This window comes from Cyanistes caeruleus, chromosome 19 (assembly GCF_971803275.1).
Source record: "Cyanistes caeruleus chromosome 19, bCyaCae1.hap1.1, whole genome shotgun sequence".
In the NCBI taxonomy this organism is placed as follows: Eukaryota; Metazoa; Chordata; class Aves; order Passeriformes; family Paridae; genus Cyanistes; species Cyanistes caeruleus.
The window spans coordinates 2,629,922-2,645,553 of NC_141719.1; the positions used below are offsets into that span (position 1 = coordinate 2,629,922).

The window sequence follows — 15,632 nt, forward strand, 5'->3', positions numbered from 1 at the left end:
CACATTTCTAATGCCATCAACAACAGGGAAAGCAGCTGCTGACATCCAGCTCCCCTCAAGCAGCACCAGCCACTTCAGCATCCACATTTCACCAGGGCTGTTTTCACCAGAGAATTTTGAAGGAGAAAAATTCACCAGTTACAAGCTGAAACTCAATGGCAGCCAGGCAAATCCTCCCTCTCTGGACCTTTCAAAACACTTTCTGAAGCCCTTGTGCAGCCCAAGCCTCACTCTGCCCACAACCTCTGATTTATTACCTGTTTTAAAGGACTTTATGGCTGTTTCTGCAGTGGGAGATCACCACAAAGGCTCAGGCCACACTGCTGGCTCAGGGCTGCATGTTTGTTCCTCTCCAAAATTCACAGCCACGCTGATTTTATTCCAGGCAGCCAGGGCATCCTATGGTCCAAATGGTTCATTATCTCTGGCTTTCTTTAAAAGGTCAAGAAATACTCTCTGCTTGGCAGCTGGACTTGGGTAGGAGTCATGGAGTCTCAGGATTTGTAGCATAACAAGGTTATTAAATTGCAGACCCTGAACAGAAGCAACACCAAAAATTTGCCTGAAGTTTTTAAAGAAAGGAAAAAAAAAAAGAGTTAAATTTTGAGAAAATTGTATTTTCCCATTTCTTTACAAAAAATTATAAAATATAAAAATAATATAAAATAAAAATATAAAAAGAAAAATAAATATCTAAAAAATAAAAATAAAAAATAACATATAAAATATAACATATAAAATATAACATATAAAATATAAAATATAAAATATAAAATATAAAATATAAAATATAAAATATAAAATATAAAATATAAAATATAAAATATAAAATATAAAATGTAAAATGTAAAATGTAAAATATAAAATATAAAATATAAAATATAAAAAAGTTGGCTCACAAGGCAAATAACTCTGCTTTCCAAATAATTTAATTTCTCATTTTTTATTTATTTTCTGACCTGTTGCCTCCAGGCTCTTCTTCCCTTTTCCTATATTTTTTTTTCCCCTGCTGCAGCAACTGGAGAAAAGAAGGAAAAGACAAGAAAAGAATAGGAACTCCCTCCTCCAAAAGTTACCTGTTCAACAGCTGTTCAGCTCCCACTGCCTTTGTGTCAGATTGAGAAGTTCAAAGCTCATAAGGACCAAGTAGAACCACCAGCTGCAAGTGCAGGAACAGCTCCTGGTGCTGCAAGTGAGCATCTTTGGGTCCAGGGCTATTTTGGGATGGATTGGCACCCACACCCTAAAATCCCACCTGGGCACCGGGAATGGGATCACAGAAATAGAAATAAAACAGCCCAGCATTGAAAAATCCACATCCCCTCTTCACCTCTTTGCTACCGAGTCTTGCTGACTGCTTAAGCTAGGAGAGACCAAATGAAGACAAATGCACTTAAAATGATGAGTCCCCAAAGCAGAAAAGCTCTGGGAGTTTGTGGTGCTCGGATCTGACCGCTGTGAAATCCAGCAGCAAAACTCCTTGGCTGGCAAAGAAGCACTTTGGCTCCAACTTCCATGGACTGGGATGCTCAGGAGTCCTCGTTACCCTTTGTACCCCACAGGTCTCCATGGAGCACTGGACAGAAATCATGAATGCCAGCCCCGAATTCCAGCCTGGCAACACTCAGCAGAACTCAGACTTCAACCTCTACAGGGCTTTATGGAGCCCAAACTGAGTTTTATTGACTCCAGGAGCTGCCTGGACAAAGCATTCTTTGTAAACCCCATTAATTTCCTGCTTTCAGCAAACACTTTTCCCTTCCACATTATAATTATCTGCTAACAAAGCAGAAACCACTAGACTGGCAGGATCCACTCCCAGGGTTTGTAACACCCATTTCTCTGTCACAGGTACATTGTCACCCTGGCACAACTGCTCTATTTTTGCACTCATAGGAGGAGGAGCAGAGGGAAGGTGGGTGCAGGGGGAGGTTGCAGGCTGGAAGAAGAGGGGCAGGAGATGAGATGATCTCTGGGATGATGTTCTTGCTTCAGCTGCTGCTGAAGTAGCACAAAGGGTGAGGACGGTGGCTGCAGATCCGGAGGTGCTGCTGCAGGCAGGGAAGGATTTCCCAACCTCAGCAGCCCCGTGCCTCTCATGCCACGGGCCCAGCTGCAGTCTCTGCTGGGCAATTCAACCTCAGGCTTCCAGCCCCAGAGTGATGAGAGCTGGTCAGGGATGACAGCCACAGCTGGTGAACCTGCACAGCAGGAATGAACGTCTTGCCAAGCTCTGGGGTATCCTGGGCTTCCAGTGGCTCCAGGAATGGAAACTTTGAACAAAAAAGTGATGCTCCAGAGGATCCCCACATCCTCACACACACCTGAGCACTCTGCCACGTACAGACCTGTCCCAGGAACAGAAACACAGACAGACCTGTGCTATTCCTGTGGGAAAAACCACGTGGGATGGATCCTCCAAAAGGCCACGCTCCATCACTCAGAGCAATACTGCCTGAACCCCCTCCAAGAATTTATTTATAGGTGGCACAAATATCTTTACACACCTCAGAGCAGTTGTCCCTGGGACCTGACACCCTGGTTGCTGTCACCCTCTGAATTTTCCCTCTTGGATTTGCCCCTCCCTGACACCCAGACATTGCCCAGCAGACCCCAGTGCTGGCTGCTCCTGTCCCAGACACCTGCTGCCTCGGGTGGGGATGCACCCTGAACCAAATGGACTTGTTCCCTTCCCACTGCACTCACTCAGCTCCAAGGTGGGTGTCTGTGCTCCCCATCAGCTCAGAGAAGACTTTCCCCTGGGACCAAGGGCTGCTGGAATCCAGGGGAGCATCCCTGGGAACGTCCAGCCTTGCTCAGGGTGTCCCAGCTCCTTTAGCTTGTGGCCCAACCTAAACAGCACTTCAACAGCATCTTCCTGCTCCCTGCTCACTTTCTTTTTGTCACCTGCAAATTTAGATTAACAAGGAGGTTTGACAAAGTGCTCCTGTATATGTTAATAAACCCATTAGTGTCGGCCCGCCTGACATATAACCTGCAGAGCCTCCAGTGTTTACTAATATGATTGTCAAAGCAGAGGAACATTACTTTTTAATGACATTTCATATCACTTCAGTTGAAGTAATATCCTGGGACACGATAATCAGAAAGCCATTTAGCCACAAAACTATGTGCAGAATCGAGGCTGGTGCATGAAAAAATGCTCATTTTGTCAGAATTAAAACATTTGTGTTTGCTTCATAAGTTGTAAGTGCACTTGTGGAGGAGAAACATGTTGTGAAATATTTATTGGAAGCAGCCAGGCTCAGGTAAATGGGGCTTCAAAATGAAATGCTGGGAAGGGTTATTATTCTAGTCGCTGTCTCTTTTGCATGTGATACATCAACTGACAATTTAAATGTATGAAATGCTTAATAAAGCAACGAGATTTTAGAACTCCTCTTTAAAGAACAGTTCTGAAGCAGTATGAGTGGCCATAAGCAGCCCTGCTGAATTTACTGCTGCTTTCAGAGTCAGGGAATGGCTGCAGGACAGACTGACAGGGAGTTTGATTTTATAGTGCACCTCACATGCTCCAGGTGATTCCCAGCTGCTTTATGAAGAGTGAGTGAGGTACAAAGACAGCAGAGGCACAGGGACTGCAGCCCTGCTGCTCTTAATAGTGATTCTCTCCCCAGCTTGGCTGTCCAGGGCCATCTCTGAGCTTTGCACTGAACTTTAGAGGCAGCAGATTGAGGAGCAAAGGGTGCTCATCCAGGGGAAAACAAACTCTGAAACTCCCTGAAACATCCTCAGAGCTGCACTGGAGTCATTGAATAATACAAACAAATGATCCTGGTTTAGCTAAAGATACATAAATTAACAATAAATTTATAATTTCTCCTTTTTTAGAAATAAAGAACCAAGGGGATCCCTCTTTCAATCTGCTCAGAACAACCCTTCTGATAGAAATCACAGCAATTGATTTAGTTCAAGTCTCCTGTTGGATGGTGGAGAGAGCTGATTAAAGCTATGCATGTACTCCTAATAGGAGCAGGATGCCTTTCTGTCATTATTATTAATTATGCTGCTGTGATTACTATCTGTTCATCCACCCACTCACATCCCTTTCTAGCATCCCAGCACTGGATACCACATATATATGAATACAAATTCTTACTATCTTTTTGTACCAGGTTTTCCAGGAAGGAAAAAAAAAAACCAAAAAAAACCCCAAACAAACAAACAAATAAAAACAAAAAAAAAAAAAAACACAAACAAACAAAACCAGATCAACCCCCCTGAATTAACAGGATCTTGTAATAGAATGAGTGTGAGTGTGCCTGTGTGAGAAAGTGGTGGGAGATGTGTGGGTGGGATGTACGTGGGAGCATTTGGCTGTGACAAATTCACACAGGGAAGGTTAAGCCAAAAAGAAAAAGAGGCTTTGTGTTTTGTGTTGGAGCCACAGGGCTCTTACAACCTCCCCCTGCCACAGAAGCATCACCTGGGAGCCAGGTTTTTTTAAACTCTTGGCCACTGGCCTCAAGACAGTCAGAAATTTTCCTTCACCAATAATTAGACGGCGATAAGAGGAAACAAAGGGCCCTCGGAGCAGTAAGAGCTGCAATAAGAGATGAATTATTAGGCCAAGATGGAAATCTCTGTTGATAAATGACTGGCCCCAAGCAAGGAAGGACTCAGCAAAACACGAGATCCTTGTTGTGACACCAGGAAGGGAAAGGAACAACATTATAAGGTACAACAAAGACTCCGTGCTGCCGCCTTGATCAATTGATTAATCAAGCAATATTAATATTTTTACCTCTTTCTTTGCATCAGTTCCAGCCTCTAAATGTGGTGTGCAGGATGGTGTGTCCAGTTCTGGACCTGGTTTGAAACCATGGAGAGGTCCCTGACAAATATCACCCTGGGGAAGGAGGGTAGAGTGAAGATGCCAACACATCCCCAGGATTGGTGCCAAAATCCAGTGGATCCTCACAGCACTTCAAAGTTATCACTCCAGAACTGAGCCTCAGCAGCCTGGGAACAAAAAGAAAATGAGAGAAAACCAGGTTTTTCCTTTTCTCCCCTTCTGTGGGAGTCTGGCTCAATAGGGTGAGTGATGCCTCATCCTCCAAGTGGAAGAGCTGCCATTTATTAATGCCCAGTTCCTGGGATTTTTAAATCCTAGTTCAGAGTGGGGGAAACATCCACTGGCATCACTGAAAATAAACCTGACAATGAGGCATTGGGTGAAGCACTGAAATCAGCAGGTTTTAACATTGCAGCTGCTCTGGGCTTTGGGAGGGGAGGGTCAGAATGTTTTTATGCCAACGAGGTGCAAGAGGAACCCAGTCCTCTGTGGATTGGTGCCCTGCCATGATCAGGGACACTGTTGGAGTTCCCTGTAGCCTGGAATGCAGTTATCCCTGGGGGCTGGCACTTGGGGCCTCTGCTACCACTATTTTTAGTGGAAGAATTAAGTAGAAACAACTAGCAGAATGTACATATATGTATTTCTATATTGTGTATACACACACCTTTAAAAAACTGAAATGGCTTGGTCTGGAATTGCTAAACCTCTTTCTTTCCTTATCCTCCTCCAGCAACCACTACCAAAACACAGCTCTCCATCTAATGAGATTAGCAAGGTACCATGCTAGATCTTTATTAGTTAAAGCTGACCATACTGCAAAACTTAGCCTGAATTGCAATGAGCAGACTGCCAGGGTGAGGAGTGCAGCCAGCAGGCAGATTTATTCCAAATGGGGCTCTGCCTTAGGGAATGTGCTTCTTTCTCTTTAACTCCCTGAAAACTGGTAGCCAAAGTTCAGCTCTCCTTGCCTGTGGTGCCACTGCTTCCTGCTCACACTGGCTTTACAGGGGCTGAATTCCACTGCTGTGGTGATTTGCATGAACACAAGGTAAGAGAGAAATGAATTTATTTGACCTGATGGCTCACAGCAGGATTTAGCATTGAGGACAACTATACATGGCAAGTCCTGCCTTCTCTGCTTTATTTGACTGGCAGATTGGAGAAACCGAAATATCAAATATTAATACTGCTGGTTGTTGATATCAGCAGTACTTATTTTTACAGGCATCTTCTGCCCTCAAACAAGTTAGTTTTGATCCCAGTGTTTTATTTTGTGAAATGGGGGCAGGGAGGAGCAAGTGAGAGACAGAGAGAAGTTCTACTATCAAACAAACAGTGCTGGCCTACCCTTACACCTTGATGTGGTCCATCAGAAATCTTTCAGGCTTTCCCAGGTCATGCCCAGAACTTCCTTTTAAAGGTCTCAGGAGAACCAGCACGTGCCTTGGGGAAGGAGCAGAGGCCAAAGCATGGCCATGGATGAGTGTTTCACTGGAGCAGAAATGGCAAGCATATGCAGAAGAGATCTGGTTTCCATCAGCCTGTTATTTATAGCACAGCTTGCACACCATGGCTTAGATCCATTCATGCTTGTTCTTTTGGGCTATCTCAGTGCTCTGCTGCACTTCCTCCTCACCTGAGCAATGAATCTGTGTGTTCCACCCTGCCATGGTGAGGCTGTTCACGTCTCATTTAGCTGTGTGTTCACTAAATGTGCTCTGCAGAGCTCGGCTGCTCCTGAAAATGGGGTTTGAAAGCAGAGCATCTCCAAAACATCCTTCTGAGCCTTGGACTGTGGTGGTGAAGACAGCCTGACTTATCAGCTGTGCTCAAGGGAGAGACCTGGAGCCTTTGATTCATGAGCCCCAGAGGAGAAACTCCCTCTCTACAGCTGCATCAATGGCATGGAGGAGAACACAGCCTGGTGGAACAGCCAGGCCCTCTGCTATGCTGCTGCACTCTGACAGCAAGGACTTCAAGTCCCACCCTGGCCTGTGCTCAAACCATTCCAGACAGCAGAACTCTCTAGCTGGGCCTGAAACAAGCACCAACCCAGCACAACTGGTGAGGGAATCTGCAGCCCATCCTCGTGCTGATTGCTCACACAGAGCAGAGTGAGAGTGGTAGGTCCCATCTGGCATGCCTGGAGTCATCCAATACTTTTCTAAGCACTGAGTTCAACAATGGCTGTTTGGTCTCTGCTGTTGATCAAATGGGACTTGCTGTCCATAATAAAGCTCCTGGCATGTGATCAGCCACTGGATATAAACCCAAATTACACTGCAAACAGCCATGGTACTGTAAAACAGCTCTAAACACCGTTACAGCAGGGGCCATCCCAAGTCCAGGCATTGTGAAGAGCCATGAGAAATGTGTCAGTGCTGTTCAGGACCCCCAGGTAGACCTGCAGGATGATGGCTGATGGTTGTCCTTGAACCAATGTCTGAATCCCAGCACAAAGGCTGGGACAATTTCTTGGATACCTAGAACCAAACAACAGGAGGTGACACAGCTCTCTGTCCCTGAGGCCACAACAAACAGAATCAAACAGTTTAACTGCTGGATTTCACTGGCAAAGCAGGACATGGGCCTACATCAGCAGCATGTCTTCCTCCCAAACCCACAGAGATAAAGCTGACAGGAGCCCAGGCCTCTCAGTCATACCAGGGGCTCCATAACCACAACAGATGTAGCACCACAGTCTTCACCACCTTCTGGACCCTGGCACCTTAAATCAGTGCTGGCTTAATTACCAAAAAACCACTTAAGAGCTTTGACTGAGCGAGATGTCCTCAGGAGAGGAGGTGACAGGTTTGGTCTACCACTACACCTGTCAGTGGCTCACTTTAGGGGAGATGTACCTTACGACCTTTTTCTGGAATTTGAGGCTTCAATCAGGTGCCTAAATGCAGGCAGCTGCTTCCAGTGCCCCTGCAGAGGTGGCAGATCTGCCAGATCCACACAGAGATCTCATGATGGGCTTATTGGGAAACCAACTAGTATCCAAGCAGAATTCAGGATAAAAATGAAAGTAGAGATTGAGAGTTGTGGGGCAGAGCAGAGCAGAGATACTGAAGGTGCTTAATAATTTAACTTATCAAAAGGAGAGGAAGAAGTATCTTATTAAAGATGAAGAGCACTTTCTAAAGATGAGATCTCTTGTAACAGAACTCTATTTAATCTAACAGACAAAGCCATATCAATATCCAATGGCTGGAACCAAAATTAGACAAATTCAGACTGCAAAGAAAGTGCCAGTTTGTAATTGAAAGAGTAATGAGCCATTGGAATTACTCACCCTGGGCTGTGATGAATTCCCCACCATCTGAGTAGATGCTGTTCTAAAATGCAGCACACTGCAGACACATATTTCTGTGTTTGGGAAATAATGGTAAAGCCTTTCCAGCTTGCATGAGTTTTCTGTGCTGTAAAACACAAACAAAAGAAGTATCAGACTGCTCAGTCACAGATGGAGAAGGAAAGCAGAGTGAGTGTAAGTGGGCAGCGTGGATAGTGATGCCTGGAGAGGCTCCTGGAGCAGAGGCTGGGCAGGGTTAAAGGAATAAAGCCGGGATTTATTAAAAGCCCTTCCAAGGATGCACCTTGGGCACTGCAAGAGCCCGGCCCTGGCTGCAGCCAGGATGGGCCCTGGCTCAGGAGTTTCACCCTTGGATCAGTTCTGGTCCATTTCCAGTTGGGCTGAATTGTGCAATTGCAGCTGCAGGTGATGCAGTCCCATCCTCCCAGGTTGCTCTCCTCAATTCCCTGCTGGTTGCACTTTTTGGGCCTGGAGCTGCAGCGCTGTCCTTGGCTGTGGGGCTGGAGAAGGATTGTTGTGTGTGCCTGAGCTGTGAGGAGACCTTGCTGACACTTTGTGTGGAGATCAGAGTTAGGAACCAGTGCAGAACCTGGAGAATGTCACAGCTGAAACTGAGGCATCAGCAGGACTATGGAAGGGACTTGGGATGCTTCAATGCCATCAGTGCCTGCCTGTGATGTGTCCTTCCACTCTGCAGAGCAGCCCAGCCCTGGAGCAGCCTGCACTGTGCTTAGCACCCTCAGCAAGGTGACACTCAGCAAGAGAGTAAACTCAGAGTAACAAGGACAGGGGAAACACAGAGACCATCTCAGCCAAACACCCCCAGAACATCTCCAGCCTTTATCCAGTACAGCTGAGCTCTCAGAGCCCTCCAGAGCACACCCTGCAGCACGGCTCAGTGCTCCAAGGAAACCTGCTGCCCTCCTTTCCCTGCCCATCCCCATCTCCTGCACATGACACAGCACAAAGTACACCTGAGAGGGATATTTTCATTTTATTTCAGGCAGGAAAAAGAGAAAACCACAGGGGAAACAGTCACGTGCCAAGACACCTCTGTGCTTATCCTGGACTTGGATACCCCCTCACTGAAGAAGTCTGTATGGCTGACTTCAAGGGCATGTAATAAAAACTAGGAGGAAGGGCAGACAGAGGTAAGAGCTGGACTGACTTTCTCTTGGCCCTGGGAAAGAGGTAACTCCTGGAAGTAGGTGAATAAATGATTCCTTTGCTGCTGTTGCCCTGAAGTGAAAAGCACAAAGATTATTTCACCCCACTCAAAGTAAAAACAAATGTTAAAGATGTATTGAAAACAAATAAAATATTTCACCAATTTTGTGCAGTTTCATTTGGGTGCTGTGAAAAAGGCTCTTGAGGAATTAAATGTAGAAATTAAATTCTAAGACACCTGCTTTGAAGTAACCAAGACAAGTGTGCCAGCTTGGGAATGAAAAATCCAAACCATTTGAGTTGGAACCATTGGGGATAGAGATTAGGGAGTAAATTTGTGGGCATTTTTTATAAAACCCCTACAGAAGAACTGGTAAGATTTTATATAGACCAAAACCAGGACAGACTCAGCTTGGAGAAGTCCAGAGAAATTCTGTTCCTCCTGCTTTGCCTGCAAACACATCACAGCAGCTACCACAAAACACCGTTCATCACAGGCAGAATCCAGGAGCACAAGGTCAGCTCTTACACCAAGGCTGGGAGCAGAATGTAACCAAAATCTTAAAAAGCAAGGATGAAATAGGGAGCCCTCTGAAAGTTCAGACAGAAAGAAATGTTACTGCTTCTCAGGCACACAGGACAACTTTATAAAAATATTTTTAGCTTTATTCACTTGAATTTATTTATTCACCAGCAGAGTGGCTTGAGGCAGAATGCAGCCCTTGGTGGTGATATTTTGGGTTGATATGACCACATTCAGGCTCATTCTGACTTTTGTTATGGGAAGCAAGCCTTTGGTTCAAGAGCTTTGCTGCCTGAGTTTCATATGGGCCTCCTGAACATCTACAGAGCTCCTAGAAGCCCTCCAAAACCTCAGTATAATTTCAGGAATAGCTATGGCTCCAAGTAAACAGCTTCCAAATGATGGAGAAGCTGCTGGAAATGTCCAGATCTCTGTTGAGAAATTACAGAGCTACAATTTACCCAGGTTGCTGTGGACATGAGAGGGATTGTTAATTTAGTAACCTCATTTTTCAGGTGGTAACCTGACCACAGAGAGATCGAAACCACCATGCAAAGGCACACAGGATATCATATTGAGAAAGAGGAAAATTCACACAAGCTGTTTTCTTGAGTACTTCCAAAAAAATCAGAGACCCTGGATGTTTTCTGGCAATTATTTTGAGTTCTCTCCTAAGAAGAGCAGCAAGGCTACTAAGACTTGCCTCCTAAGCAGGACAGCCTAGGGTTCATGCAGAAACAAACAAAATATAAAAATCAGGAAGTTATAGTCACTAGTCTGTGCATCCTTCCTGCTCCCAAACTTCCCAGTTGACTGTTTTCTGAAATGCTTGCCCAAGTTTGGATCAGCTGTGAGGTTTGAGGAAGCTGAATACACACACTCCTTTCCTTGAAGCAGTGGCTGCGACACTGCCTGAACCACAGGAAAGGCAGGATGGGTGAGAAACTCTTCCCTCACTTTGGGAAATGAAGCAGTCAGGATACCAGGAGGGTGGTCTGCCTGTTGACTCAGGAGACAGAATTCAAACTGAAAGCTCCATGTGGAGCAAATTAGCAAAAACTAATTCTAATCCGTCCCACAGAGGACGCTGGCACAGAGGCACGTCAGCCCTGCTTAAAATTGCACCTCCCTTCAGATCTGGGCTGCTCCTCGTCCTGCATGGAGAGAAAAAAGGATGGGGAGAAGCTGCATTGCAGCCAGAATGCAGATGGTCTGTGTTACTGAGCCTCAGGAGGATCAGCCACCTGCCCCCGTGCCCCAGGATAAATCCCAGCCTCCTCCAGTGCCCCCAGGGAGGAACAGCGCTCTCCAGACTCTGCCAGGCTTCAGTCTGACTGGTTAAGGAGATGTAAATACTGAGCCCCTATCAGCCTGTAATCGTCATCATCGTCCTGTTTGGGGAGCTACTCACATCTTTGAGCAGTTATCCATGTCTCCTCTACCTGAGGAGAACGTCTGGAGCCCATTTCCAGCAGGCAGCAGGGCACTGGTTTTCTTTAGCTGACACAAACAGAGTTTGTCAGCTTGTGCATTCTCCATTTCTGCCTGGTTTAGAGTTGCTGCCGATCCTTGGGAGCAGCTCAGCAGCTGGAAACGGAGACCTTGCAACCCTCACCACAAAAGGGCTCATTCAGCTGCCCCAGGTCCTGCCCAACAAGAGCATCCTCTGTGCAGTGACCTTCAGGACACGTCCTTGATCCTGCCTGGGAGGGGGGAAGTGACACTTGTGGTGACTCTTGTGGAAGGCAGAGCCAAAACGTGTGAGTTCACTTTCTTCTGCAGACAGAAAACTGAGGAAACACGCAGCTGGGCCAAAATAAATATGTTTGGCATCTTTCCTGCTTCTGCACTGGCATGTTTGTGGTGCTGGAACTGAAAACAGGCCTGAGCCTTATTTACACTAAAGTCTCTTTCCATCACTTTGGCAGTAGGAAGGGGCTTAGTCGTGGTACATATTATATTTTCTTTTCAACATGTGTAAATGAGGATCAGGCTTTTGTAGGGCTTAAAATAGATGCAAATGACCCTTTACGCTGTCAAAACAGTGTTGAGAGGCCTTTCTGCAATTAAGAAATCAGCCCCATTATGCTTTTATATCATGCTCCGTTCATTTAGTTTTAGTATCCCAGCCCTGGGCAATTCCCCTTGACCTTGGCAATCTGTTCTGAGATTTTATGCAGCTTGGGACTAAAATCAGGAGGCTGAGGAAGGTGCATGAGCTCAGACAGAAAAAACACCTCAAAATCTTCGATGTAAACTGAGCTTGAAGGCCCCCTGGAAGACTCCCCAAAGGCCAACTGAGATAGGTTCATTCGTCTATTAGTTGCTCTGATGACTCCTTTTAAAAATTTGTATATTTTACTCATCTTTACAAAACAATGAAAGGAGAAAAAGAGGCAGAGAGAGAACAGCAAGACATGCTGGGCTGCCATCCGGGTTTAGATGACTCACAGATGGACTTGCCATGCCTCAGACCCAGGAGAATCCACCACCACACACTGTGGGGCTTGAGGGACACGGACCATGCTGTGCAAGTAAAGCCAGTTTACTACACTAATCATTTGTATTTCTAGCTCTCTGAGTTCTGTACAAAATATTCTACTCAGACCCTTCCGTTCTTGTTTCTTCAGGAACACGAGGAACATGATCTGTTTGGTTTTCAAGTCACTGGGCACTGTTAAGTAGATTTTGGGCTGTGTCTGCCCAAGCCTCTGGTTTTGCTCAGTTACCAGTTTGCTCTGTGCACATCAAAGGACACTTTCCTGGTGAGAAAGGAACTGGACTTCCCTGCATCTCTATTAGATGTGTTAAAGTGTCCTTGAATTGTTCTGTGGGCACTGAGCACCCAGGCCAAAAAACAAAAGCTGTCTGAGCTACCCGAGGTTTTGGTGCTTAGGATGGGTGATACAATATCCATCCCTCCTGTCTGATTAGTGCAGAGGAAACCCATTAGCCAGCAAGAGCTGACCAAGGAGCAGGCCCCAGACAAGGGGGCAGCTTGGGAAGATCTCTGTGGCTGAGGCAGCCCATGTCCTTAGGCTCAGGCCTGAAGGGAGTGTCTCCAGCTACCTCAGGGATGCAGAACACTACTTTTCCTCCTTTTTGTCACACTGTATGGCAAGTAAATTACTAGGGACCATAAAACATATTTCCAAATTGTTGACTTTTGCCTGTGAGAGACTCTGGAGCCAAGAAGAGGATGGCTGTTACTCTGATTGATTGCTGTGGGTGCTCCTCGCTGCCTGCTGCCCCCTTTCAGCTCTTGCTGCTGCTGTGCAAAGAGAAGGGCTCTTCATTCTGCCTTCTGCACTGTTAAATCCTGACGCCATCCACCTCAGTGCTCCACCAAATAGTGTCTGTGGACAGGCAGCAGGGTTCCTTAGGAGTGGCCATCACATGCAGGGACACCCTGACAGGTCACCAAGGCCATCACCAGTGACACTCAACCCAGCTGCAAAGTGACTGGGATTTGCTGAGGCTGTGTCAGCCTGGTCCATCCCCAAACCAGAGCCCCTCTGTGGGCACTGCCCAGCCCAGCACCCTCTGGATAACCCAGCTGAAGGGCAGAACATTTACAGGAACTATCATTTTCTTTTCCTTTCAGAAGAATGCACGAGGGATTGTCAACACTTTCCTTACCCCCCTCCTCTTTTTCTCCATAAAATAACCCTCGCTCCAGCTTTGCCTGCTGAATGCTGCTTTGCAGCTTTGCTCCAGGAGCAGTTGCAGTTGGAAACACCCAGACAAATCTTATCCAAGAGTTTATGAGGCATAACTCAGAGGCACCCTTGAAAACTGCAGCATGCTACCTAGAGTGCTGCAGATTATTATTACTTTTTTAATCTTGGTATAGTTCTGGGTAAGGTTTTAATTGGGCATAGTATTTCAAAGCCAAGGAGCAGGATCTATGCAAAGCACTGGATGGTTTCTGTATTAATTGACCATCAAATCCTTCCCCTTTGCATCTGCATTTTATTATTAGAGAATGTAAAGCAGTTTATAGGGCTTTTAACCTCTTCAAGCAAACACTCCGTGGAAGTTATGCTGCTGCAGGGATCATATTAGCTTTATAGACTTCATTTCTAATCCAAGGAGGGGGAAAAAAATGGAGAAGAGACAGAGCAAATGAATGATTTTTGATGGTATAAATTCAGCTGGTGTAAATCAGCACAACTCCATTAACTTTGGTAGAGTTATGCTGATTTATGCCAGTTTAAAGATCAGACACTTGATCTGCAATGAGGTCCTCGTTCCCAGAAGACCAAAATGGTATCAGACCAATCTTCACAGACCATTTATCAGCCTTCACAACTACATTCTTCCCTGCTGCATGGAACAGCCCTGATCAGATGCCAGGGAGCCATCTGGCAAGCTGGGTCCCACGGCAGGCATGCACTTGGAGGAAAATCACCTCCCAGCAAGGCACTTCCATGAGCTGTGTGACCCCCAGAGCTGCCAGGGTGAGGGGTGCCACAGAAAGGCAGAGCCTTGCCATGGAGCCTCAGCTGAGCCCTGCAATCTCTCAATACTGAGCTCTGCTTTCCTCAGAGTCTCGTGGTTGAGTTCCTCAGGGAAGAAGAACCACCCCCGGCTCAAGAGAATAAGGATTTGGAGCCCAAACTGGTGTGGGTTCCTGCATACAAGGGTGAAAGCTGCCCTTACATAACCAGGCAAGACAAGCCATGTTTTATCTCCTTTTTGAGTTCTGTGCATGAGGATAAGAAGGAAAATTCACCATCTCACCTCCCTTCTTTCCCTGTTTCCTTCACACAGTTATTCCACCAGCCCCCAGCAGGTGGGATTCCCATTTTGCAAATCCCTGCCCTATTTCTTTGTTCCACAGTAATCTCAAATGCCATCAGACAGAGCCCAGGACAGTGATTATGAGCAGGCAAACAATGGGATAAGGGCCAATATAATTATCTTGTTCCTAAGCACTTCACAACGCTCCCAAGTATCTTGTATTTAGTTACTCAGTAAGGTCCTGAACGTCTGACTCTCAGCCACTATGCTTTTATTGCTACAGAATAAGCCAGAAACCATTCAAAAGCTTCTAAAAGGTCTTTTTAAATAGTCAGAATGAATTTACAGTGTTGGCTGCCTGGCAAATGCAACAGGCATTTCAAGTGGAAAGGAACAGTCCTTTATTGCATCTGCTCCTGGCATTTAGGGCACCCCGATCGCTAACAATTCCTCAGCTTCAGTGCTCAGCAGCCTGCAGGATGCTGGCTGGCCACAGCCAAGGTGGAGACAGGCTGGGAAAAAAAGGGCCTGCATGAATGGAAAACCTGGAATCAGACTGAGCTGGAAATTTTCCTCTCAAAATTTTCTTTATGGTTTATCAGAAAATGATCGTTTTTCACTTAAAGTGTCACAGAAATTCTTTGGTTTCAAACACCTGCAAGTGAAGCACAAAGTGGGCTCCACCAGCAAACCTTCCCCAGATTTTGCTGCCCAGACTGTGCCCCACTTGACTCTCTGAGTGCCACCTCATCTCAAGGGTCCAGGTTTGGAGAGCTTTTGGCAACTGCTCTTGAGCTGAATACTGCTGGTGTCCTTGGGTGGCACTGCTGAGGACACAAGGCTGAGATGGACCTCAACCCTTCCTCCACCCAAGTTCATGGCTACTGACACCCCATCTCAGCCTCTTCATGACATCACCTTCATTATTTACCCAAGCTGGCACCTGGGCACCTGGTCTCAAGCAGCCTGGGAGAGGGGAGGGACAGCAGATGACTTTTGATGGTCTGAAGAGCCTGGAATAATTTGTTCATTTTTGTGACCTCCCCATCTCAGTTGTTTCC

The 15,632-nt window shown here is 46.1% G+C and overlaps 1 long non-coding RNA gene across 2 annotated transcripts in view; it reads right to left on the minus strand.

Moving 5' to 3' along the window:
• Positions 1 to 15,632, minus strand: part of LOC111937227 (uncharacterized) — an 87,483-nt gene that overhangs the window by 14,567 nt on the left and 57,284 nt on the right. The window contains exons 2-4 of one of the 2 annotated variants that reach the window (XR_015277922.1): positions 8,118 to 8,244; positions 6,167 to 6,262; positions 4,766 to 4,983 (exon numbers count right to left, since the gene is read on the minus strand). This is a non-coding gene — a long non-coding RNA (uncharacterized LOC111937227). The remainder of the gene's footprint in view (positions 1 to 4,765; positions 4,984 to 6,166; positions 6,263 to 8,117; positions 8,245 to 15,632) is intronic. The other variant, XR_002868502.2, reaches the window with a different exon arrangement.